General features: G+C 42.2%; 4 non-coding genes across 4 annotated transcripts; all 4 read right to left on the bottom strand.

Annotated features, from left to right (window-relative positions):
- Positions 1-499: 499 nt before the first annotated feature.
- On the bottom strand, positions 500-618 carry LOC143015162 (5S ribosomal RNA). The gene has a single exon (XR_012965342.1). It is a non-coding gene; the product is annotated as a 5S ribosomal RNA (ribosomal RNA).
- A 472-nt stretch (positions 619-1090) lies between these two features.
- On the bottom strand, positions 1091-1209 carry LOC143015156 (5S ribosomal RNA). Its single transcript, XR_012965337.1, has one exon. It is a non-coding gene; the product is annotated as a 5S ribosomal RNA (ribosomal RNA).
- Positions 1210-1453: 244 nt separating this feature from the next.
- On the bottom strand, positions 1454-1572 carry LOC143015158 (5S ribosomal RNA). The gene has a single exon (XR_012965339.1). It is a non-coding gene; the product is annotated as a 5S ribosomal RNA (ribosomal RNA).
- A 445-nt stretch (positions 1573-2017) lies between these two features.
- Positions 2018-2136, bottom strand: LOC143015183 (5S ribosomal RNA). The gene has a single exon (XR_012965362.1). It is a non-coding gene; the product is annotated as a 5S ribosomal RNA (ribosomal RNA).
- Between the last annotated feature and the right edge of the window lie 23928 nt (positions 2137-26064).

Below are 26064 nucleotides of genomic sequence, written 5' to 3'. Positions count from 1 at the left end.
CTTCCGAGATCAGACGAGATCGGGCGTGTTCAGAGTGGTATGGCCGTAAACGAGGAGAGCAGCCACACAGAGGCTCTTTATAGGTGAGACAGACCCAGTTCAAGTCACCGTGTACACATGACTACACTCACGTTCATGTATATCACAATTTACATGATGCCTTCATCAGAAACACACATTTCTGGATAATGAAGTCTTACCTAATGAAACTGATAATCATCACATAGAACATTAAGAGGGACCACTAACATCTCTGACGCTCACTTTCATCATCATCATCATCATCATCGTCACACAGTGGCTCGTGTACTTCACTTCTCATGTGCATTCAATTTTCTCATATTATGCCCATGTGCAATACTCATTTTCTGAATGTATGCTTTCATATAAGATAAGATAAGATACAACTTTATTCTCCCGAGGGACATTGGGTGTTGACAGAGGGAGTGAAACATGAGGGAGGAGGACCAGGTGAGGCCTGCTGCTCAGAGGGCCAAAATGCTTACGGTACCGGGTATTCCCAGGCGGTCTCCCATCCAAGTACTAACCTGGCCCGACGCTGATTAGCTTCCGAGATCAGACGAGATCGGGCGTGTTCAGAGTGGTATGGCCGTAAACGAGGAGAGCAGCCACACAGAGGCTCTTTATAGGTGAGACAGACCCAGTTCAAGTCACCGTGTACACATGACTACACTCAAGTTCATGTATATCACAATTTACATGATGCCTTCATCAGAAACACACATTTCTGGATAATGAAGTCTTACCTAATGAAACTGATAATCATCACATAGAACATAAAGAGGGACCACTAACATCTCTGACGCTCACTTTCATCATCATCATCATCATCATCATCATCATCATCATCATCATCATCGTCACACAGTGGCTCGTGTACTTCACTTCTCATGTGCATTCAATCTTCTCATATTATGCCCATGTGCAATACTCATTTTCTGACTGTATGCTTTCATATAAGATAAGATAAGATACAACTTTATTCCTCCAAGGGAACTTGCGTGTTCACAGAGTGAGTGAAACATGAGGGAGGAGGACCAGGTGAGGCCTGCTGCTCAGAGGGCCAAAATGCTTACGGCACCGGGTATTCCCATGCGGTCTCCCATCCAAGTACTAACCTGGCCCGACGCTGCTTAGCTTCTGAGATCAGACGAGATCGGGCGTGTTCAGAGTGGTATGGCCGTAAACTAGTAGAGCAGCCACACAGAGGCTCTTTATAGGTGAGACAGACCCAGTTCAAGTCACCGTGTATGCATGACTACACTCAAGTTCATGTATATCACAATTTACATGATGCCTTCATCAGAAGAACACTAACATTTCAGATAAGGTAAGATACAACTTTATTCTCCCGAGGAAATTGCGTGTTGACAGAGGGAGTGAAACATGAGGGAGGAGGACCATGAGAGGCCTGCTGCTCAGAGGGCCAAAATGCTTACGGCACCGGGTATTCCCAGGCGGTCTCCCATCCAAGTACTAACCTGGCCCGACGCTGATTAGCTTCCGAGATCAGAGGAGATCGGGCGTGTTCAGAGTGGTATGGCCGTAAACGAGGAGAGCAGCCACACAGAGGCTCTTTATAGGTGAGACAGACCCAGTTCAAGTCACCGTGTACACATGACTACACTCAAGTTCATGTATATCACAATTTACATGATGCCTTCATCAGAAACACACATTTCTGGATAATGAAGTCTTACCTAATGAAACTGATAATCATCACATAGAACATACAGAGGGACCACTTACATCTCTGACGCTCACTTTCATCCTCATCATCATCATTGTCACACAGTGGCTCGTGTTCTTCACTTCTCATGTGCATTCAATCTTCTCATATTATGACCATGTGCAATACTCATTTTCTGAATGTATGCTTTCATATAAGATAAGATAAGATACAACTTTATTCTCCCGAGGGAACTTGCGTATTAGCAGAGGGAGTGAAACATGAGGGAGGAGGACCAGGTGAGGCCTGCTGCTCAGAGGGCCAAAATGCTTACGGCACCGGGTATTCCTAGGCGGTCTCCCATCCAAGTACTAACCTGGCCTGACGCTGCTTAGCTTCCGAGATCAGACGAGATCAGGCGTGTTCAGAGTGGTATGGCCGTAAACGAGGAGAGGATGCTGCGTCTGAAATTTTAGCTCTCTATCTCCTTCCTTGTCACAGATATGGGCTTTTCAAGTTTTCTCTAGTTTCAAGAATCGATGACCCGCGGGTCAACATTTTTAGAAAATGTTCAATATTCCCCAATTTGTCTCAAATTTACACAAATTGATGGCATTTCTGTCTGGATGCTGCGTCTGAAATTTTAGCTCTCTGTCTCCTTCCTTGTCACAGATATGGGCTTTTTAAGTTTTCTCCAGTTTCAAAAATCGATGACCCGGGGGTCAACTTTTTTCCCAAATTTTCAATATTCCCCAATTTGTCCCAAATTTACACAAATTGATGGCATTTCTGTCTGGATGCTGCGTCTGAAATTTAGGTGTCTATCTCCTTTCTTGTCACAGTTATGGTCTTTTAAAGTTTTCTACAGTTCCAGAAATTGATGACCCGGGTCCACATTTTTAGAAAATGTTCAATATTTCTCAAATTTGCCACAAATTTACACACATTGATGGCATTTCTGCCTGGATGCTGTGTCTGAAATTTTAGCTCTCTATCTCCTTCCTTGTCACAGATATGGGCTTTTAAAGTTTTCTCCAGTTTCAAAAATCAATGACCCGCGGGTCAACATTTTTAGAAAATTTTCAATATTCCCCAATAAGTCCCAAATTTACACAAATTGATGGCATCTCTGCCTGGATGCTGCGTCTAAAATGTTAGCTCTCTATCTCCTTCCTTGTCACAGATATGGGCTTTTCAAGTTTTCTCTAGTTTCAAGAATCGATGACCCGCGGGTCAACATTTTTAGAAAATGTTCAATATTCCCCAATTTGTCTAAAATTTACACAAATTGATGGCATTTCTGTCTGGATGCTGCGTCTGAAATGTTAGCTCTCTATCTCCTTCCTTGTCACAGATATGGGCTTTTTAAGTTTTCTCCAGGTTCAAAAATCGATGACCCGGGTCAACATTTTTAGAAAATTTTCCATATTCCCCAATTTGCCCCAAATTTACACAAATTGATGGCATTTCTGTCTGGATGCTGCGTCTGAAATTTTAGCTCTTTATCTCCTTCCTTGTCACAGATATGGGCTTTTAAAGTTTTCTCCAGTTTCAAAAATCGATGACCCGGGGGTCAACTTTTACCAAAATTTTCAATATTCCCCAATTTGCCCCAAATTTACACACATTGATGGCATTTCTGTCTGGATGCTGCGTCTGAAATTTTAGCTCTCTATCTCCTTCCTTGTCACAGATATGGGCTTTTAAAGTTTTCTCCAGTTTCAAAAATCGATGACCTGGGGGTCAACATTTTTCCAAAATTTTCAATATTCCCCAATTTGCCCCAAATTTACACACATTGATGGCATTTCTGCCTGGATGCTGTGTCTGAAATTGTAGCTCTCTATCTCCTTCCTTGTCACAGATATGGGCTTTTCAAGTTTTCTCTAGTTTCAAGAATCGATGACTCGGGGGTCAACATTTTTAGAAAATGTTCAATATTCCCTAATTTGTCTCAAATTTACACAAATTGATGGCATTTCTGTCTGGATGCTGCGTCTGAAATTTTAGCTCTCTATCTCCTTCCTTGTCACAGATATGGGCTTTTCAAGTTTTCTCCAGTTTCAAAAATTGATGACCCGGGTCAACATTTTTAGAAAATTTTCAATATTCCCCAATTTGTCTCAAATTTACACAAATTGATGGCATTTCTGCCTGGATGCTGCGTCTGAAATTGTAGCTCTCTATCTCCTTCCTTGTCACAGACATGGGCTTTTCAAGTTTTCTCCAGTTTCAAAAATCGATGACCTGGGGGTCAACTTTTTTCCAAAATTTTCAATATTCCCCAATTTGCCCCAAATTTACACACATTGATGGCATTTCTGCCTGGATGCTGCGTCTGAAATTGTAGCTCTCTATCTCCTTCCTTGTCACAGACATGGGCTTTTCAAGTTTTCTCCAGTTTCAAAAATCGATGACCTGGGGGTCAACTTTTTTCCAAAATTTTCAATATTCCCCAATTTGCCCCAAATTTACACACATTGATGGCATTTCTGCCTGGATGCTGCGTCTGAAATTGTAGCTCTTTATCATCTTCCTTGTCACAGACATGGGCTTTTCAAGTTTTCTCCAGTTTCAAAAATCGATGACCTGGGGGTCAACTTTTTTCCAAAATTTTCAATATTCCCCAATTTGCCCCAAATTTACACACATTGATGGCATTTCTGCCTGGATGCTGCGTCTGAAATTGTAGCTCTTTATCATCTTCCTTGTCACAGACATGGGCTTTTCAAGTTTTCTCTAGTTACAAGAATCGATGACCCGCGGGTCAACATTTTTAGAAAATTTTCAATATTCCCCAATTTGTCCCAAATTTACACAAATTGAATGCATTTCTGTCTGGATGCTGCGTCTGAAATTTTAGCTCTCTATCTCCTTCCTTGTCACAGATATGGGCTATTAAAGTTTTCTCCAGTTTCAAAAATTGATGACCCGGGTCAACATTTTTAGAAAAGTTTCAATATTCCCCAATTTGCCCCAAATTTACACACATTGATGGCATTTCTGCCTGGATGCTGCGTCTGAAATTGTAGCTCTCTATCTCCTTCCTTGTCACATATATGGGCTTTTCAAGTTTTCTCTAGTTTCAAGAATCGATGACCTGCGGGTCAACATTTTTAGAAAATTTTCAATATTCCCCAATTTGCCCCAAACTTACACACATTGATGGCATTTCTGCCTGGATGCTGCGTCTGAAATGTGAGCTCTCTCACTCCTTCCTTGCCCAAGATACGGGCGTTTCAAGTTCTCCTCAGCTGAAAAAAACATTGACTGCGGGGTCAACTTTTTCACCAAAAATTCAATATTCGCCAATTTGCCCCAAAATAACACAAATTCATCCCATTGCAGCCTGGATGCTGTGTCTGAAATGTGAGGTCTCTAACTCCTTCCTTGCCCAAGATATGGGCGTTTCAAGTTTTCTCCAGTTGAAAAAAAACGTTAACCGCGGGGTCAACATTTTCACCAAAAATTCAATATTCCCCAATTTGCCCCAAAATAACACAAATTCATCCCATTGCAGCCTGGATGCTGCGTCTGAAATGTAAGCTCTCTCACTCCTTCCTTGCCCAAGATACGGGCGTTTCAAGTTATCTCCTCAGCTGAAAAAAACATTGACCGCGGGGTCAACATTTTCACCAAAAATTCAATATTCCCCAATTTGCCCCAAAATAAGAAATTGAAGCCATTGCAGCCTGGATGCTGTGTCGGAAATGTTTGCTCTCTCACTCCTTCCTTATCCAAGATATGGGCGTTTCAAGTTATCTCCTCAGCTGAAAAAAACATTAACCGCGGGGTCAACATTTTCACCAAAAATTCAATATTCCCCAATTTGACCCGAAATAACACAAATTGAAGCCATTGCAGCCTGGATACTGTGTCTGAAATGTGAGCTATCTAACTCCTTCCTTGCCCAAGATATGGGCGTTTCAAGTTATCTCCTCAGCTGAAAAAAACATTGACCGCGAGGTCAACTTTTTCACCAAAAATTCAATATTCCCCAATTTGCCCCGAAATAACACAAATTGAAGCCATTGCAGCCTGGATGCTGTGTCTGAAATGTGAGTTCTCTAACTCCTTCCTTGCCCAAGATATGGGCGTTAGTTCTCCTCAGCTGAAAAAAACATTGACCGCGGGGTCAACATTTTCACCAAAAAATCAAGATTCCCCAATTTGCCCCGAAATAACACAAATTGAAGCCAATGCAGCCTGGATGCTGTGTCTGAAATGTGAGCTCTCTCACTCCTTCCTTATCCAAGATATGGGCGTTTCAAGTTTTCTCCAGTTGAAAAAACACGTTGACCGCGGGGTCAACATTTTCACCAAAAATCAAGATTCCCCAATTTGCCCCGAAATAACACAAATTGAAGCCATTGCAGCCTGGATGCTGTGTCTGAAATGTGAGTTCTCTAACTCCTTCCTTGCCCAAGATATGGGCGTTTCAAGTTCTCCTCAGCTGAAAAAAACATTGACCGCGGGGTCAACATTTTCACCAAAAAATCAAGATTCCCCAATTTGCCCCGAAATAACGCAAATTGAAGCCATTGCAGCCTGGATGCCGTGTCTGAAATGTGAGCTCTCTAACTCCTTCCTTGCCCAAGATATGGGCGTTTCAAGTTCTCCTCAGCTGAAAAAAACATTGACCGCGGGGTCAACATTTTCACAAAAAATTCAATATTCCCCAATTTGCCCCGAAATAACACAAATTGAAGCCATTGCAGCCTGGATGCTGCGTCTGAAAATTTTAACACTCTAACTCCTTCCTTGCCCAAGATATGGGCGTTTCAAGTTCTCCTCAGCTGAAAAAAACATTGACCGCGGGGTCAACATTTTCACAAAAAATTCAATATTCCCCAATTTGCCCCAAAATAACACAAATTGAAGCCATTGCAGCCTGGATGCTGTGTCTGAAATTTAAGCTCTCTCACTCCTTCCATGCCCAAGATATGGGCGTTTCAAGTTATCTCCTCAGCTGAAAAAAACATTGACCGCGGGGTCAACTTTTTCACCAAAAAATCAATATTCCCCAATTTGCCCCAAAATAACACAAATTGAAGCCATTGCAGCCTGGATGCTGTGTCTGAAATGTGAGCTCTCTCACTCCTTCCTTATCCAAGATATGGGCGTTTCAAGTTTTCTCCAGTTGAAAAAACACGTTGACCGCGGGGTCAACATTTTCACAAAAAATTCAATATTCCCCAATTTGCCCCGAAATAACACAAATTGAAGCCATTGCAGTCTGGATGCTGTGTCTGAAATGTGAGTTCTCTAACTCCTTCCTTGCCCAAGATATGGGCGTTTCAAGTTCTCCTCAGCTGAAAAAAACATTGACAGCGGGGTCAACATTTTCACAAAAAATTCAATATTCCCCAATTTGCCCCGAAATAACACAAATTGAAGCCATTGCAGCCTGGATGCTGTGTCTGAAATGTGAGCTCTCTAACTCCTTCCTTGCCCAAGATATGGGCGTTTCAAGTTATCTCCTCTGCTGAAAAAAACATTGACCGCGAGGTCAACTTTTTCACCAAAAATTCAATATTCCCCAATTTGCCCCAAAATAACACAAATTGAAGCCAATGCAGCCTGGATGCTCTGTCTGAAATGTGAGCTCTCTCACTCCTTCCTTATCCAAGATATGGGCGTTTCAAGTTCTCCTCAGCTGAAAAAAACATTGACCGCGGGGTCAACTTTTTCACCAAAAATTCAATATTCCCCAATTTGCCCCAAAATAACACAAATTGAAGCCATTGCAGCCAGGATGCTTTGTCTGAAATGTGAGCTCTCTTACTCCTTCCTTATCCAAGATATGGGCGTTTCAAGTTTTCTCCAGTTGAAAAAACACGTTGACCGCGGGGTCAACATTTTCACCAAAAATTCAATGTTCCCCAATTTGCCCCGAAATAACACAAATTGATGCCATTGTAGCCTGGATGCTGTGTCTGAAATGTGAGGTCTCTAACTCCTTCTTTGCCCAAGATATGGGCGTTTCAAGTTCTCCTCAGCTGAAAAAAACATTGACCGCGGGGTCAACATTTTCACCAAAAATTCAATATTCCCCAATTTGCCCCGAAATAACACAAATTGAAGCCATTGCAGCCTGGATGCTGTGTCTGAAATGTGAGCTCTCTAACTCCTTCCTTGCCCAAGATATGGGCGTTTCAAGTTATCTCCTCAGCTGAAAAAAACATTGACCGCGAGGTCAACTTTTTCACCAAAAATTCAATATTCCCCAATTTGCCCCAAAATAACACAAATTGAAGCCATTGCAGCCTGGATGCTGTGTCTGAAATGTGAGTTCTCTAACTCCTTCTTTGCCCAAGATATGGGCGTTTCAAGTTCTCCTCAGCTGAAAAAAACATTGACCGCGGGGTCAACATTTTCACAAAAAATTCAATGTTCCCCAATTTGCCCCGAAATAACACAAATTGAAGCCATTGCAGCCTGGATGCTGTGTCTGAAATGTGAGCTCTCTCACTCCTTCCTTATCCAAGATATGGGCGTTTCAAGTTTTCTCCAGTTGAAAAAACACGTTGACCGCGGGGTCAACATTTTCACAAAAAATTCAATATTCCCCAATTTGCCCCGAAATAACACAAATTGAAGCCATTGCAGTCTGGATGCTGTGTCTGAAATGTGAGTTCTCTAACTCCTTCCTTGCCCAAGATATGGGCGTTTCAAGTTCTCCTCAGCTGAAAAAAACATTGACCGCGGGGTCAACATTTTCACAAAAAATTCAATATTCCCCAATTTGCCCCGAAATAACACAAATTGAAGCCATTGCAGCCTGGATGCTGTGTCTGAAATGTGAGCTCTCTAACTCCTTCCTTGCCCAAGATATGGGCGTTTCAAGTTATCTCCTCAGCTGAAAAAAACATTGACCGCGAGGTCAACTTTTTCACCAAAAATTCAATATTCCCCAATTTGCCCCAAAATAACACAAATTGAAGCCATTGCAGCCTGGATGCTGTGTCTGAAATGTGAGTTCTCTAACTCCTTCTTTGCCCAAGATATGGGCGTTTCAAGTTCTCCTCAGCTGAAAAAAACATTGACCGCGGGGTCAACATTTTCACAAAAAATTCAATGTTCCCCAATTTGCCCCGAAATAACACAAATTGAAGCCATTGCAGCCTGGATGCTGCGTCTAAAAATTTTAACACTCTAACTCCTTCCTTGCCCAAGATATGGGCGTTTCAAGTTCTCCTCAGCTGAAAAAAACATTGACCGCGGGGTCAACATTTTCACAAAAATTCAATGTTCCCCAATTTGCCCCGAAATAACACAAATTGATGCCATTGTAGCCTGGATGCTGTGTCTGAAATGTGAGGTCTCTAACTCCTTCCTTGTACAAGATATGAGCGTTTCAAGTTATCTCCAGTTGAAAAAAAACGTTGACCGCGGGGTCAACTTTTTCACCAAAAATTCAATATTCCCCAATTTGCCCCAAAATAACACAAATTGAAGCCATTGCAGCCTGGATGCTGTGTCTGAAATGTGAGTTCTCTAACTCCTTCTTTGCCCAAGATATGGGCGTTTCAAGTTCTCCTCAGCTGAAAAAAACATTGACCGCGGGGTCAACATTTTCACAAAAAATTCAATGTTCCCCAATTTGCCCCGAAATAACACATATTGAAGCCATTGCAGCCTGGATGCTGCGTCTAAAAATTTTAACACTCTAACTCCTTCCTTGCCCAAGATATGGGCGTTTCAAGTTATCTCCTCAGCTGAAAAAAACATTGACCGCGAGGTCAACTTTTTCACCAAAAATTCAATATTCCCCAATTTGCCCCAAAATAACACAAATTGAAGCCATTGCAGCCTGGATGTTGTGTCTGAAATGTGAGCTCTCTCACTCCTTCCTTATCCAAGATATGGGCGTTTCAAGTTTTCTCCAGTTGAAAAAAAACGTTGACCGCGGGGTCAACATTTTCACCAAAAATTCAATATTCCCCAATTTACCCCAAAATAACACAAATTGAAGCCATTGCAGCCTGGATGCTGTGTCTGAAATGTGAGCTCTCTCACTCCTTCCTTATCCAAGATATGGGCGTTTCAAGTTCTCCTCAGCTGAAAAAAACATTGACCGCGGGGTCAACTTTTTCACCAAAAATTCAATATTCCCCAATTTGCCCCAAAATAACACAAATTGAAGCCATTGCAGCCTGGATGCTGCGTCTAAAAATTTTAACACTCTAACTCCTTCCTTGCCCAAGATATGGGCGTTTCAAGTTCTCCTCAGCTGAAAAAAACATTGACCGCGGGGTCAACATTTTCACAAAAAATTCAATATTCCCCAATTTGCCCCGAAATAACACAAATTGAAGCCATTGCAGTCTGGATGCTGTGTCTGAAATGTGAGTTCTCTAACTCCTTCCTTGCCCAAGATATGGGCGTTTCAAGTTATCTCCTCAGCTGAAAAAAACATTGACCGCGGGATCAACATTTTCACAAAAAATTCAATATTCCCCAATTTGCCCCGAAATAACACAAATTGAAGCCATTGCAGCCTGGATGCTGTGTCTGAAATGTGAGCTCTCTCACTCCTTCCTTGCCCAAGATATGGGCGTTTCAAGTTATCTCCTCAGCTGAAAAAAACATTGACCGCGGGGTCAACATTTTCACAAAAAATTCAATATTCCCCAATTTGCCCTGAAATAACACAAATTGAAGCCATTGCAGCCTGGATGCTGCGTCTAAACATTTTAACACTCTAACTCCTTCCTTGCCCAAGATATGGGCGTTTCAAGTTCTCCTCAGCTGAAAAAAACATTGACCGCGGGGTCAACATTTTCACAAAAAATTCAATATTCCCCAATTTGCCCCGAAATAACACAAATTGAAGCCATTGCAGCCTGGATGTTGTGTCTGAAATGTGAGCTCTCTCACTCCTTCCTTATCCAAGATATGGGCGTTTCAAGTGTTCTCCAGTTGAAAAAAAACGTTGACCGCGGGGTCAACATTTTCACAAAAAATTCAATATTCCCCAATTTGCCCCGAAATAACACAAATTGAAGCCATTGCAGCCTGGATGCTGCGTCTAAACATTTTAACACTCTAACTCCTTCCTTGCCCAAGATATGGGCGTTTCAAGTTATCTCCACAGCTGAAAAAAACATTGACCGCGAGGTCAACTTTTTCACCAAAAATTCAATTCCCCAATTTGCCCCAAAATAACACAAATTGAAGCCATTGCAGCCTGGATGCTGTGTCTGAAATGTGAGCTCTCTCACTCCTTCCTTATCCAAGATATGGGCGTTTCAAGTTCTCCTCAGCTGAAAGAAACATTGACCGCGGGGTCAACATTTTCACAAAAAATTCAATATTCCCCAATTTGCCCCGAAATAACACAAATTGAAGCCATTGCAGCCTGGATGCTGCGTCTAAAAATTTTAACACTCTAACTCCTTCCTTGCTGCCCAAGATATGGGCGTTTCAAGTTCTCCTCAGCTGAAAAAAACATTGGCCGCGGGGTCAACATTTTCACCAAAAATTCAACATTCCCCAATTTACCCCAAAATAACACAAATTGAAGCCATTGCAGCCTGGATGCTGTGTCTGAAATGTGAGCTCTCTAACTCCTTCCTTGCCCATGATATGGGCGTTTCAATTTATCGCCTCAGCTGAAAAAAACATTGACCGCGGGATCAACATTTTCACAAAAAATTCAATATTCCCCAATTTGCCCCGAAATAACACAAATTGAAGCCATTGCAGTTTGGATGCTGTGTCTGAAATGTGAGTTCTCTAACTCCTTCCTTGCCCGAGATATGGGCGTTTCAAGTTATCTCCTCAGCTGAAAAAAACATTGACCGCGGGGTCAACATTTTCACAAAAAATTCAATATTCCCCAATTTGCCCCAAAATAACACAAATTGAAGCCATTGCAGCCTGGATGCTGCGTCTAAAAATTTTAACACTCTAACTCCTTCCTTGCCCAAGATATGGGCGTTTCAAGTTCTCCTCAGCTGAAAAAAACATTGACCGCGGGGTCAACATTTTCACCAAAAATTCAACATTCCCCAATTTACCCCAAAATAACACAAATTGAAGCCATTGCAGCCTGGACGCTGTGTCTGAAATGTGAGCTCTCTAACTCCTTCCTTGCTGCCCAAGATATGGGCGTTTCAAGTTCTCCTCAGCTGAAAAAAACATTGGCCGCGGGGTCAACATTTTCACCAAAAATTCAACATTCCCCAATTTACCCCAAAATAACACAAATTGAAGCCATTGCAGCCTGGATGCTGTGTCTGAAATGTGAGCTCTCTAACTCCTTCCTTGCCCATGATATGGGCGTTTCAATTTATCGCCTCAGCTGAAAAAAACATTGACCGCGGGATCAACATTTTCACAAAAAATTCAATATTCCCCAATTTGCCCCGAAATAACACAAATTGAAGCCATTGCAGTTTGGATGCTGTGTCTGAAATGTGAGTTCTCTAACTCCTTCCTTGCCCGAGATATGGGCGTTTCAAGTTATCTCCTCAGCTGAAAAAAACATTGACCGCGGGGTCAACATTTTCACAAAAAATTCAATATTCCCCAATTTGCCCCGAAATAACACAAATTGAAGCCATTGCAGCCTGGATGTTGTGTCTGAAATGTGAGCTCTCTCACTCCTTCCTTATCCAAGATATGGGCGTTTCAAGTTCTCCTCAGCTGAAAAAAACATTGACCGCGTGGTCAACATTTTCACAAAAAATTCAATATTCCCCAATTTGCCCCGAAATAACACAAATTGAAGCCATTGCAGCCTGGATGCTGCGTCTAAAAATTTTAACACTCTAACTCCTTCCTTGCCCAAGATATGGGCGTTTCAAGTTTTCTCCAGTTGAAAAAACACGTTGACCGCGGGGTCAACATTTTCACCATAAATTCAATATTCCCCAATTTACCCCAAAATAACACAAATTCAAGCCATTGCAGCCTGGATACTGTGTCTGAAATGTGAGCTCTCTCACTCCTTCCTTATCCAAGATATGGGCGTTTCAAGTTATCTCCTCAGCTGAAAAAAACATTGACCGCGGGGTCAACTTTTTCACCAAAAAATCAATATTCCCCATTTGCCCCAAAATAACACAAATTGAAGCCATTGCAGCCTGGATGTTGTGTCTGAAATGTGAGCTCTCTCACTCCTTCCTTATCCAAGATATGGGCGTTTCAAGTTTTCTCCAGTTGAAAAAACACGTTGACCGCGGGGTCAACATTTTCACCAAAAATTCAATATTCCCCAATTTGCCCCGAAATAACACAAATTGAAGCCATTGCAGCCTGGATGCTGTGTCTGAAATGTGAGCTCTCTTACTCCTTCCTTGCCCAAGATATGGGCGTTTCAAGTTTTCTCCAGTTGAAAAAACACGTTGACCGCGGGGTCAACATTTTCTCACCAAAAATTCAATATTCCCCAATTTGCCCCGAAATAACACATATTGAAGCCATTGCAGCCTGGATGCTGTGTCTGAAATGTGTGTCTCTAACTCCTTCCTTGCCCAAGATATGGGCGTTTCAAGTTCTCCTCAGCTGAAAAAAACATTGACCGCGGGGTCAACATTTTCACAAAAAATTCAATATTCCCCAATTTGCCCCGAAATAACACAAATTGAAGCCATTGCAGTCTGGATGCTGTGTCTGAAATGTGAGTTCTCTAACTCCTTCCTTGCCCAAGATATGGGCGTTTCAAGTTATCTCCTCAGCTGAAAAAAACATTGACCGCGGGATCAACATTTTCACAAAAAATTCAATATTCCCCAATTTGCCCCGAAATAACACAAATTGAAGCCATTGCAGTTTGGATGCTGTGTCTGAAATGTGAGTTCTCTAACTCCTTCCTTGCCCGAGATATGGGCGTTTCAAGTTATCTCCTCAGCTGAAAAAAACATTGACCGGGAGGTCAACTTTTTCACCAAAAAATCAATATTCCCCATTTGCCCCAAAATAACACAAATTGAAGCCATTGCAGCCTGGATGTTGTGTCTGAAATGTGAGCTCTCTCACTCCTTCCTTATCCAAGATATGGGCGTTTCAAGTTTTCTCCAGTTGAAAAAACACGTTGACCGCGGGGTCAACATTTTCACCAAAAATTCAATATTCCCCAATTTGCCCCGAAATAACACAAATTGAAGCCATTGCAGCCTGGATGCTGTGTCTGAAATGTGAGTCTCTAACTCCTTCCTTGCCCAAGATATGGGCGTTTCAAGTTCTCCTCAGCTGAAAAAAACCTTGACCGCGGGGTCAACATTTTCACAAAAAATTCAATATTCCCCAATTTGCCCCGAAATAACACAAATTGAAGCCATTGCAGTCTGGATGCTGTGTCTGAAATGTGAGTTCTCTAACTCCTTCCTTGCCCAAGATATGGGCGATTCAAGTTATCTCCTCAGCTGAAAAAAACATTGATTGCGGGGTCAACTTTTTCACCAAAAATTCAATATTCCCCAATTTGCCCCAAAATAACACAAATTGAAGCCATTGCAGCCTGGATGCTGTGTCTGAAATGTGAGCTCTCTCACTCCTTCCTTATCCAAGATATGGGCGTTTCAAGTTTTCTCCAGTTGAAAAAACACGTTGACCGCGGGGTCAACATTTTCACCAAAAATTCAATATTCCCCAATTTACCCCAAAATAACACAAATTCAAGCCATTGCAGCCTGGATACTGTGTCTGAAATGTGAGCTCTCTCACTCCTTCCTTATCCAAGATATGGGCGTTTCAAGTTATATCCTCAGCTGAAAAAAACATTGACCGCGGGGTCAACTTTTTCACCAAAAAATCAATATTCCCCATTTGCCCCAAAATAACACAAATTGAAGCCATTGCAGCCTGGATGTTGTGTCTGAAATGTGAGCTCTCTCACTCCTTCCTTATCCAAGATATGGGCGTTTCAAGTTTTCTCCAGTTGAAAAAACACTTTTACCGCGGGGTCAACATTTTCACCAAAAATTCAATATTCCCCAATTTGCCCCGAAATAACACAAATTGAAGCCATTGCAGCCTGGATGCTGTGTCTGAAATGTGAGCTCTCTAACTCCTTCCTTGCCCAAGATATGGGCGTTTCAAGTTTTCTCCAGTTGAAAAAACACGTTGACCGCGGGGTCAACATTTTCACCAAAAATTCAATATTCCCCAATTTGCCCCGAAATAACACAAATTGAAGCCATTGCAGCCTGGATACTGTGTCTGAAATGTGAGCTCTCTCACTCCTTCCTTATCCAAGATATGGGCGTTTCAAGTTATCTCCTCAGCTGAAAAAAACATTGACCGGGAGGTCAACTTTTTCACCAAAAAATCAATATTCCCCATTTGCCCCAAAATAACACAAATTGAAGCCATTGCAGCCTGGATGTTGTGTCTGAAATGTGAGCTCTCTCACTCCTTCCTTATCCAAGATATGGGCGTTTCAAGTTTTCTCCTGTTGAAAAAAAACGTTGACCGCGGGGTCAACATTTTCACCAAAAATTCAATATTCCCCAATTTGCCCCGAAATAACACAAATTGAAGCCATTGCAGCCTGGATGCTGTGTCTGAAATGTGAGCTCTCTAACTCCTTCCTTGCCCAAGATATGGGCGTTTCAAGTTTTCTCCAGTTGAAAAAACACGTTGACCGCGGGGTCAACATTTTCACCAAAAATTCAATATTCCCCAATTTGCCCCGAAATAACACAAATTGAAGCCATTGCAGCCTGGATGCTGTGTCTGAAATGTGAGCTCTCTAACTCCTTCCTTGCCCAAGATATGGGCGTTTCAAGTTCTCCTCAGCTGAAAAAAACCTTGACCGCGGGGTCAACATTTTCACAAAAAATTCAATATTCCCCAATTTGCCCCGAAATAACACAAATTGAAGCCATTGCAGTCTGGATGCTGTGTCTGAAATGTGAGTTCTCTAACTCCTTCCTTGCCCAAGATATGGGCGATTCAAGTTATCTCCTCAGCTGAAAAAAACATTGATTGCGGGGTCAACTTTTTCACCAAAAATTCAATATTCCCCAATTTGCCCCAAAATAACACAAATTGAAGCCATTGCAGCCTGGATGCTGTGTCTGAAATGTGAGCTCTCTCACTCCTTCCTTATCCAAGATATGGGCGTTTCAAGTTTTCTCCAGTTGAAAAAACACGTTGACCGCGGGGTCAACATTTTCACCAAAAATTCAATATTCCCCAATTTACCCCAAAATAACACAAATTCAAGCCATTGCAGCCTGGATACTGTGTCTGAAATGTGAGCTCTCTCACTCCTTCCTTATCCAAGATATGGGCGTTTCAAGTTATATCCTCAGCTGAAAAAAACATTGACCGCGGGGTCAACTTTTTCACCAAAAAATCAATATTCCCCATTTGCCCCAAAATAACACAAATTGAAGCCATTGCAGCCTGGATGTTGTGTCTGAAATGTGAGCTCTCTCACTCCTTCCTTATCCAAGATATGGGCGTTTCAAGTTTTCTCCAGTTGAAAAAACACTTTTACCGCGGGGTCAACATTTTCACCAAAAATTCAATATTCCCCAATTTGCCCCGAAATAACACAAATTGAAGCCATTGCAGCCTGGATGCTGTGTCTGAAATGTGAGCTCTCTAACTCCTTCCTTGCCCAAGATATGGGCGTTTCAAGTTTTCTCCAGTTGAAAAAACACGTTGACCGCGGGGTCAACATTTTCACCAAAAATTCAATATTCCCCAATTTGCCCCGAAATAACACAAATTGAAGCCATTGCAGCCTGGATGCTGTGTCTGAAATGTGAGTCTCTAACTCCTTCCTTGCCCAAGATATGGGCGTTTCAAGTTTTCCTCAGCTGAAAAAAACATTGACCGCGGGGTCAACATTTTCACCAAAAATTCAATATTCCCCAATTTGCCCCGAAATAACACAAATTCATCCCATTGCAGCCTGGATGCTGTGTCTGAAATGTGAGCTCTCTCACTCCTTTCTTATCCAAGATATGGGCGTTTCAAGTTCTCCTCAGCTGAAAAAAACATTGACCGCGGGGTCAACATTTTCACCAAAAATTCAATATTCCCCAATTTGCCCCGAAATAACACAAATTCATCCCATTGCAGCCTGGATGCTGTGTCTGAAATGTGAGCTCTCTCACTCCTTCCTTATCCAAGATATGGGCGTTTCAAGTTCTCCTCAGCTGAAAAAAACATTGACCGCGGGGTCAACTTTTTCACCAAAAATTCAATATTCCCCAATTTGCCCCAAAATAACACAAATTGAAGCCATTGCAGCCTGGATGCTGCGTCTACAAATTTTAACATTCTAACTCCTTCCTTGCCCAAGATATGGGCGTTTCAAGTTCTCCTCAGCTGAAAAAAACATTGACCGCGGGGTCAACATTTTCACAAAAAATTCAATATTCCCCAATTTGCCCCGAAATAACACAAATTCAAGCCATTGCAGCCTGGATGTTGTGTCTGAAATGTGAGCTCTCTCACTCCTTCCTTATCCAAGATATGGGCGTTTCAAGTTCTCCTCAGCTGAAAAAAACATTGACCGCGGGGTCAACATTTTCACAAAAAATTCAATATTCCCCAATTTGCCCCGCTATAACACAAATTGAAGCCATTGCAGCCTGGATGTTGTGTCTGAAATGTGAGCTCTCTCACTCCTTCCTTATCCAAGATATGGGCGTTTCAAGTTCTCCTCAGCTGAAAAAAACATTGACCGCGGGGTCAACATTTTCACAAAAAATTCAATATTCCCCAATTTGCCCCGAAATAACACAAATTGAAGCCATTGCAGCCTGGATGCTGTGTCTGAAATGTGAGCTCTCTCACTCCTTCCTTATCCAAGATATGGGCGTTTCAAGTTCTCCTCAGCTGAAAAAAACATTGACCGCGGGGTCAACATTTTCACAAAAAATTCAATATTCCCCAATTTGCCCCGAAATGACACAAATTGAAGCCATTGCAGCCTGGATGCTGCGTCTAAAAATTTTAACACTCTAACTCCTTCCTTGCCCAAGATATGGGCGTTTCAAGTTATCTCCACAGCTGAAAAAAACATTGACCGCGAGGTCAACTTTTTCACCAAAAATTCAATTTTCAACAATTTGCCCCGAAATAACACATATTGAAGCCATTGCAGCCTGGATGCTGTGTCTGAAATGTGAGCTCTCTAACTCCTTCCTTGCCCAAGATATGGGCGTTTCAAGTTCTCCTCAGCTGAAAAAAACATTGACCGCGGGGTCAACATTTTCACAAAAAATTCAATATTCCCCAATTTGCCCCGAAATAACACAAATTGAAGCCATTGCAGTCTGGATGCTGTGTCTGAAATGTGAGTTCTCTAACTCCTTCCTTGCCCAAGATATGGGCGTTTCAAGTTATCTCCTCAGCTGAAAAAAACATTGACCGCGGGATCAACATTTTCACAAAAAATTCAATATTCCCCAATTTGCCCCGAAATAACACAAATTGAAGCCATTGCAGTTTGGATGCTGTGTCTGAAATGTGAGTTCTCTAACTCCTTCCTTGCCCGAGATATGGGCGTTTCAAGTTATCTCCTCAGCTGAAAAAAACATTGACCGGGAGGTCAACTTTTTCACCAAAAAATCAATATTCCCCATTTGCCCCAAAATAACACAAATTGAAGCCATTGCAGCCTGGATGTTGTGTCTGAAATGTGAGCTCTCTCACTCCTTCCTTATCCAAGATATGGGCGTTTCAAGTTTTCTCGAGTTGAAAAAACACGTTGACCGCGGGGTCAACATTTTCACCAAAAATTCAATATTCCCCAATTTGCCCCGAAATAACACAAATTGAAGCCATTGCAGCCTGGATGCTGTGTCTGAAATGTGAGTCTCTAACTCCTTCCTTGCCCAAGATATGGGCGTTTCAAGTTCTCCTCAGCTGAAAAAAACATTGACCGCTGGGTCAACATTTTCACAAAAAATTCAATATTCCCCAATTTGCCCCGAAATAACACAAATTGAAGCCATTGCAGCCTGGATGCTGTGTCTGAAATGTGAGCTCTCTCACTCCTTCCTTATCCAAGATATGGGCGTTTCAAGTTTTCTCCAGTTGAAAAAACACGTTGACCGCGGGGTCAACATTTTCACCAAAAATTCAATATTCCCCAATTTGCCCCGAAATAACACAAATTGAAGCCATTGCAGCCTGGATGCTGTGTCTGAAAAGTGAGTCTCTAACTCCTTCCTTGCCCAAGATATGGGCGTTTCAAGTTCTCCTCAGCTGAAAAAAACATTGACCGCGAGGTCAACATTTTCACCAAAAATTCAATATTCCCCAATTTGCCCCGAAATAACACAAATTGAAGCCATTGCAGCCTGGATGCTGCGTCTACAAATTTTAACATTCTAACTCCTTCCATGCCCAAGATATGGGCGTTTCAAGTTCTCCTCAGCTGAAAAAAACATTGACCGCGGGGTCAACATTTTCACCAAAAATTCAATATTCCCCAATTTGCCCCGGAATAACACAAATTCATCCCATTGCAGCCTGGATGCTGTGTCTGAAATGTGAGCTCTCTCACTCCTTCCTTATCCAAGATGTGGGCGTTTCAAGTTCTCCTCAGCTGAAAAAAACATTGACCGCGGGGTCAACTTTTTCACCAAAAATTCAATTTTCAACAATTTGCCCCGAAATAACACAAATTGAAGCCATTGCAGCCTGGATGCTGCGTCTACAAATTTTAACATTCTAACTCCTTCCTTGCCCAAGATATGGGCGTTTCAAGTTCTCCTCAGCTGAAAAAAACATTGACCGCGGGATCAACATTTTCACCAAAAATTCAATATTCCCCAATTTGCCCCGAAATAACACAAATTGAAGCCATTGCAGCCTGGATGCTGTGTCTGAAATGTGAGCTCTCTCACTCCTTCCTTATCCAAGATATGGGCATTTCAAGTTCTCCTCAGCTGAAAAAAACATTGACCGCGGGGTCAACTTTTTCACCAAAAATTCAATATTCCCCAATTTGCCCCAAAATAACACAAATTGAAGCCACTGCAGCCTGGATGCTGCGTCTAAAATTTTAACACTCTAACTCCTTCCTTGCCCAAGATATGGGCGTTTCAAGTTATCTCCTCAGCTGAAAAAAACATTGACCGCGAGGTCAACTTTTTCACCAAAAATTCAATATTCCCCAATTTGCCCCGAAATAACACAAATTCATCCCATTGCAGCCTGGATGCTGTGTCTGAAATGTGAGCTCTCTCACTCCTTCCTTATCCAAGATATGGGCGTTTCAAGTTCTCCTCAGCTGAAAAAAACATTGACCGCGGGGTCAACTTTTTCACCAAAAATTCAATGTTCCCCAATTTGCCCCAAAATAACACAAATTGAAGCCATTGCAGCCTGGATGCTGCGTCTAAAAATGTGAACACTCTTACTCCTTCCTTGCCCAAGATATGGGCGATTCAAGTTATCTCCTCAGCTGAAAAAAACATTGACCGCGGGGTCAACATTTTCACCAAAAATTCAATATTCCCCAATTTGCCCCAAAATAACACAAATTGAAACCATTGCAGCCTGGATGCTGCGTCTACAAATTTTAACATTCTAACTCCTTCCTTGCCCACGATATGGGCGTTTCAAGTTCTCCTCAGCTGAAAAAAACATTGACCGCGGGGTCAACATTTTCACAAAAAATTCAATATTCCCCAATTTGCCCCGAAATAACACAAATTGAAGCCATTGCAGCCTGGATGCTGTGTCTGAAATGTGAGTCTCTAACTCCTTCCTTGCCCAAGATATGGGCATTTCAAGTTCTCCTCAGCTGAAAAAAACATTGACCGCGGGGTCAACTTTTTCACCAAAAATTCAATATTCCCCAATTTGCCCCAAAATAACACAAATTGAAGCCATTGCAGCCTGGATGCTGCGTCTAAAAATGTGAACACTCTTACTCCTTCCTTGCCCAAGATATGGGCGATTCAAGTTAACTCCTCAGCTGAAAAAAACATTGACCGCGGGGTCAACATTTTCACCAAAAATTCAATATTCCCCAATTTGCCCCGAAATAACACAAATTGAAGCCATTGCAGCCTGGATGTTGTGTCTGAAATGTGAGCTCTCTCACTCCTTCCTTATCCAAGATATGGGCGTTTCAAGTTCTCCTCAGCTGAAAAAAACATTGACCGCGGGGTCAACATTTTCACAAAAAATTCAATATTCCCCAATTTGCCCCGAAATAACACAAATTCAAGCCATTGCAGCCTGGATGCTGTGTCTGAAATGTGAGTTCTCTAACTCCTTCCTTGCCCGAGATATGGGCGTTTCAAGTTATCTCCTCAGCTGAAAAAAACATTGACCGGGAGGTCAACTTTTTCACCAAAAAATCAATATTCCCCATTTGCCCCAAAATAACACAAATTGAAGCCATTGCAGCCTGGATGTTGTGTCTGAAATGTGAGCTCTCTCACTCCTTCCTTATCCAAGATATGGGCGTTTCAAGTTTTCTCCAGTTGAAAAAACACGTTGACCGCGGGGTCAACATTTTCACCAAAAATTCAATATTCCCCAATTTGCCCCAAAATAACACAAATTGAAGCCATTGCAGCCTGGATGCTGCGTCTAAAAATGTGAACACTCTTACTCCTTCCTTGCCCATGATATGGGCGATTCAAGTTATCTCCTCAGCTGAAAAAAACATTGACCGCGGGGTCAACATTTTCACCAAAAATTCAATATTCCCCAATTTGCCCCAAAATAACACAAATTGAAACCATTGCAGCCTGGATGCTGCGTCTACAAATTTTAACATTCTAACTCCTTCCTTGCCCACGATATGGGCGTTTCAAGTTCTCCTCAGCTGAAAAAAACATTGACCGCGGGGTCAACATTTTCACAAAAAATTCAATATTCCCCAATTTGCCCCGAAATAACACAAATTGAAGCCATTGCAGCCTGGATGCTGTGTCTGAAATGTGAGTCTCTAACTCCTTCCTTGCCCAAGATATGGGCGTTTCAAGTTCTCCTCAGCTGAAAAAAACATTGACCGCGGGGTCAACTTTTTCACCAAAAATTCAATATTCCCCAATTTGCCCCAAAATAACACAAATTGAAGCCATTGCAGCCTGGATGCTGCGTCTAAAAATGTGAACACTCTTACTCCTTCCTTGCCCAAGATATGGGCGATTCAAGTTAACTCCTCAGCTGAAAAAAACATTGACCGCGGGGTCAACATTTTCACCAAAAATTCAATATTCCCCAATTTGCCCCGAAATAACACAAATTGAAGCCATTGCAGCCTGGATGTTGTGTCTGAAATGTGAGCTCTCTCACTCCTTCCTTATCCAAGATATGGGCGTTTCAAGTTCTCCTCAGCTGAAAAAAACATTGACCGCGGGGTCAACATTTTCACCAAAAATTCAATATTCCCCAATTTGCCCTGAAATAACACAAATTGAAGCCATTGCAGCCTGGATGCTGTGTCTGAAATGTGAGTCTCTAACTCCTTCCTTATCCAAGATATGGGCGTTTCAAGTTCTCCTCAGCTGAAAAAAACATTGACCGCGGGGTCAACTTTTTCACAAAAAATTCAATATTCCCCAATTTGCCCCGAAATAACACAAATTGAAGCCATTGCAGCCTGGATGCTGTGTCTGAAATGTGAGCTCTCTAACTCCTTCCTTGCCCAAGATATGGGCGTTTCAAGTTCTCCTCAGCTGAAAAAAACATTGACCGCGGGATCAACATTTTCACAAAAAATTCAATATTCCCCAATTTGCCCCGAAATAACACAAATTGAAGCCATTGCAGCCTGGATGCTGTGTCTGAAATGTGAGCTCTCTAACTCCTTCCTTGCCCAAGATATGGGCGTTTCAAGTTCTCCTCAGCTGAAAAAAACATTGACCGCGGGGTCAACTTTTTCACCAAAAATTCAATATTCCCCAATTTGCCCCGAAATAACACAAATTCATCCAATTGCAGCCTGGATGCTGTGTCTGAAATGTGAGCTCTCTCACTCCTTCCTTATCCAAGATATGGGCGATTCAAGTTTTCTCCAGTTGAAAAAAAACGTTGACCGCGGGGTCAACATTTTCACCAAAAATTCAATATTCCCCAATTTGCCCCGAAATAACACAAATTGAAGCCATTGCAGCCTGGATGCTGTGTCTGAAATGTGAGCTCTCTCACTCCTTCCTTATCCAAGATATGGGCATTTCAAGTTCTCCTCAGCTGAAAAAAACATTGACCGCGGGGTCAACTTTTTCACCAAAAATTCAATATTCCCCAATTTGCCCCAAAATAACACAAATTGAAGCCATTGCAGCCTGGATGCTGCGTCTGAAATGTGAGCTCTCTCACTCCTTCCTTATCCAAGATATGGGCGTTTCAAGTTCTCCTCAGCTGAAAAAAACATTGACCGCGGGGTCAACTTTTTCACCAAAAATTCAATATTCCCCAATTTGCCCCGAAATAACACAAATTCATCCCATTGCAGCCTGGATGCTGTGTCTGAAATGTGAGCTCTCTCACTCCTTCCTTATCCAAGATATGGGCGTTTCACGTTTTCTCCAGTTGAAAAAACACGTTGACCGCGGGGTCAACATTTTCACAAAAAATTCAATATTCCCCAATTTGCCCCGAAATAACACAAATTGAAGCCATTGCAGCCTGGATGCTGTGTCTGAAATGTGAGCTCTCTCACTCCTTCCTTATCCAAGATATGGGCGTTTCAAGTTTTCTCCAGTTGAAAAAACACGTTGACCGCGGGGTCAACATTTTCACCAAAAATTCAATATTCCCCAATTTGCCCCAAAATAACACAAATTGAAGCCATTGCAGCCTGGATGCTGTGTCTGAAATGTGAGCTCTCTCACTCCTTCCTTATCCAAGATATGGGCGTTTCAAGTTTTCTCCAGTTGAAAAAACACGTTGACCGCGGGGTCAACTTTTTCACCTAAAATTCAATATTCCCCAATTTGCCCCAAAATAACACAAATTGAAGCCATTGCCGCCTGGATGCTGCGTCTAAAAATTTTAACACTCTAACTCCTTCCTTGCCCAAGATATGGGCATTTCAAGTTATCTCCTCAGCTGAAAAAAACATTGACCGCGAGGTCAACTTTTTCACCAAAAATTCTATATTCCCCAATTTGCCCCGAAATAACACAAATTGAAGCCATTGCAGCCTGGATGCTGTGTCTGAAATGTGAGCTCTCTCACTCCTTCCTTATCCAAGATATGGGCGTTTCAAGTTTTCTCCAGTTGAAAAAACACGTTGACCGCGGGGTCAACATTTTCACCAAAAATTCAATATTCCCCAATTTGCCCCAAAATAACACAAATTGAAGCCATTGCAGCCTGGATGCTGTGTCTGAAATGTGAGCTCTCTCACTCCTTCCTTATCCAAGATATGGGCGTTTCAAGTTTTCTCCAGTTGAAAAAACACGTTGACCGCGGGGTCAACATTTTCACCAAAAATTCAATATTCCCCAATTTGCCCCGAACTAACACAAATTGAAGCAATTGCAGCCTGGATGCTGTGTCTGAAATGTGAGCTCTCTCACTCCTTCCTTGCCCAAGATATGGGCGTTTCAAGTTCTCCTCAGCTGAAAAAAACATTGACCGCGGGGTCAACATTTTCACCAAAAATTCAATATTCCCCAATTTGCCCCAAAATAACACAAATTGAAGCCATTGCAGCCTGGATGCTGTGTCTGAAATGTGAGCTCTCTCACTACTTCCTTATCCAAGATATGGGCATTTCAAGTTCTCCTCAGCTGAAAAAAACATTGACCGCGGGGTCAACTTTTTCACCAAAAATTCAATATTCCCCAATTTGCCCCGAAATAACACAAATTCATCCCATTGCAGCCTGGATGCTGTGTCTGAAATATGAGCTCTCTCACTCCTTCCTTGCCCAAGATACGGGCGTTTCAAGTTATCTCCTCAGCTGAAAAAAACATTGACCGCGAGGTCAACATTTTCACCAAAAATTCAATATTCCCCAATTTGCCCCAAAATAACACAAATTGAAGCCATTGCAGCCTGGATGCTGTGTCTGAAATGTGAGCTCTCTCACTCCTTCCTTATCCAAGATATGGGCGTTTCAAGTTCTCCTCAGCTGAAAAAAACATTGACCGCGAGGTCAACATTTTCACCAAAAATTCAATATTCCCCAATTTGCCCCAAAATAACACAAATTGAAGCCATTGCAGCCTGGATGCTGTGTCTGAAATGTGAGCTCTCTCACTCCTTCCTTATCCAAGATATGGGCGTTTCAAGTTCTCCTCAGCTGAAAAAAACATTGACCGCGGGGTCAACATTTTCACCAAAAATTCAATATTCCCCAATTTGCCCCAAAATAACACAAATTGAAGCCATTGCAGCCTGGATGCTGTGTCTGAAATTTAAGCTCTCTCAAGCTTTCTCACTCCTTCCATGCCCAAGATATGGGCGTTTCAAGTTATCTCCTCAGCTGAAAAGAACATTGACCGCGGGGTCAACTTTTTCACCAAAAAATCAATATTCCCCAATTTGCCCCAAAATAACACAAATTGAAGCCATTGCAGCCTGGATGCTGCGTCTGAAATGTGAGCTCTCTCACTCCTTCCTTATCCAAGATATGGGCGTTTCAAGTTCTCCTCAGCTGAAAAAAACATTCACCGCGGGGTCAACTTTTTCACCAAAAATTCAATATTCCCCAATTTGCCCCGAAATAACACAAATTCATCCCATTGCAGCCTGGATGCTGTGTCTGAAATTTAAGCTCTCTCAAGCTCTCTCACTCCTTCCATGCCCAAGATATGGGCGTTTCAAGTTATCTCCTCAGCTGAAAAAAACATTGACCGCGGGGTCAACATTTTCACCAAAAATTCAATATTCCCCAATTTGCCCCGAAATAACACAAATTGAAGCCATTGCAGCCTGGATGCTGTGTCTGAAATGTGAGCTCTCTAACTCCTTCCTTGCCCAAGATATGGGCGTTTCAAGTTATCTCCTGAGCTGAAAAAAACATTGACCGCGGGGTCAACATTTTCACCAAAAATTCAATATTCCCCAATTTGCCCCGAAATAACACAAATTGAAGCCATTGCAGCCTGGATGCTGTGTCTGAAATGTGAGCTCTCTCACTCCTTCCTTATCCAAGATATGGGCATTTCAAGTTCTCCTCAGCTGAAAAAAACATTGACCGCGGGGTCAACTTTTTCACCAAAAATTCAATATTCCCCAATTTGCCCCAAAAAAACACAAATTGAAGCCATTGCAGCCTGGATGCTGTGTCTGAAATGTGAGCTCTCTAACTCCTTCCTTGCCCAAGATATGGGCGTTTCAAGTTATCTCCTCAGCTGAAAAAAACATTGACCGCGGGGTCAACATTTTCACCAAAAATTCAATATTCCCCAATTTGCCCCGAAATAACACAAATTGAAGCCATTGCAGCCTGGATGCTGTGTCTGAAATGTGAGCTCTCTCAC

The sequence above is a fragment of the Genypterus blacodes genome, unplaced genomic scaffold, assembly GCF_046128005.1.
Source record: "Genypterus blacodes isolate CSIRO-AG114 ecotype Tasmania unplaced genomic scaffold, CSIRO-AGI_Gbla_v1 ptg000191l_1, whole genome shotgun sequence".
In the NCBI taxonomy this organism is placed as follows: domain Eukaryota; kingdom Metazoa; phylum Chordata; class Actinopteri; order Ophidiiformes; family Ophidiidae; genus Genypterus; species Genypterus blacodes.
Note: the sequence above shows the minus strand (reverse complement) of the source record. Positions and strands in the feature narration are given on the sequence as shown.